The sequence below is a fragment of the Mandrillus leucophaeus genome, unplaced genomic scaffold (assembly GCF_000951045.1).
Source record: "Mandrillus leucophaeus isolate KB7577 unplaced genomic scaffold, Mleu.le_1.0 Scaffold154, whole genome shotgun sequence".
In the NCBI taxonomy this organism is placed as follows: domain Eukaryota; kingdom Metazoa; phylum Chordata; class Mammalia; order Primates; family Cercopithecidae; genus Mandrillus; species Mandrillus leucophaeus.
In genome coordinates, this window is record NW_012101521.1 from 143,099 (window position 1) to 144,450 (window position 1,352).

Below are 1,352 nucleotides of genomic sequence, written 5' to 3' on the forward strand. Positions count from 1 at the left end.
GGGAAGCCAGAGGTCAGCAGAGTACACTGATGTGTGCAAGATCACCAGTGTATACAGAGCAGAGCAGGACTTAGGACCCCAGAGTCTCAGTTCCTGAGGCAGGGTGAGCCAGGGCTGGCAATGCACTTACGTGCCACTCTGCACCCGCACAGATGACACCTTCTCCTGGTAGCCGTGGGCGTGGAAGCTGGGTACGTCGTCATCTATGATTTCCATCTTCTTCCCGGTGAAGTTGGGGTTTTCATAGAGGATGATCTTGTGCTCTTGGCTGTCCTATTGGCAGAGGATGTGGGGAAGTGAGTATGGGTGACGGGGCCCAGGGTTGGCCTTCCCACCCCATGCTCATGACCCAGAGTTGGGATCCGCATGTCCCACACATCACTCTCTGCCCAGTGCACCCACCACGTGTCTATGACAACTGCTGTTGGATCGCAGCCATTTGTTAAGTTTCTACTGGGCCATTTTCATGTAACAGACACACTGCAACACTTTGGGGAATATTTGATTCTGAAATGTCATTTTTTCCTCCTATGCCTCAAGTTTCTCTTTTATAAATGGCAGCTACGATCTACCACCCACTCACAAGTGCACACCCACACATGCACACACAGGCACACACACAGTGGCACACTCACAGGCATACACACACAGGCACATACATACACACACGCACACACACAGGCACACACACACATGCACACCCACACATGTGTGCACACACAGGCGCACACACACATGCACACACACGTGCACACACATGCACACATACACACACACAGGCAGACACAAACACACATGCACAGGCTAATTGTGCCTCTAATAGGCACCTGAGATATTTTGATTTTTCTTCATTTCTACATCTCTTCCCATCCTCCTGTTCCTGTAACATTTTCCTTAATTATCTAATCCTTTAAACATTTTCAGTTTAAGATAAGATTTTCAGATAAGAAAACCCTTATCCCTTAGACATAAAATCCTTTTATGCCATTTGGCAGATGAGAAAAATGAGGCACAGAGAAGTCAAATGACGTGCTCAAGGTCACAGAGCTGGGAGCAGCACAGCCAACATGGAAACCTGGGTCTGTGGGGTGTGAAGTCCAGTGTTCTCCAACCTTCCAGTAGGTCCTGGGAGGAGCTAGACTGGGCTTGGAGGGTTTGGGAGTGTAACTGAGCAGTGATGGGCCCTGTCCCCTCCCCGACAGTTTACACACTCACACACTAGTAAGAATCAGGATCTCAGAAGCACTGAAAACTCACACTGGCATGAGTCTTGAAGAAGAGCTAAACCACCTTCTCCTCCAGTCCTGAACTCAGAATTTCTTGTATTTCTGATGGCTATTGATTATTGAGCA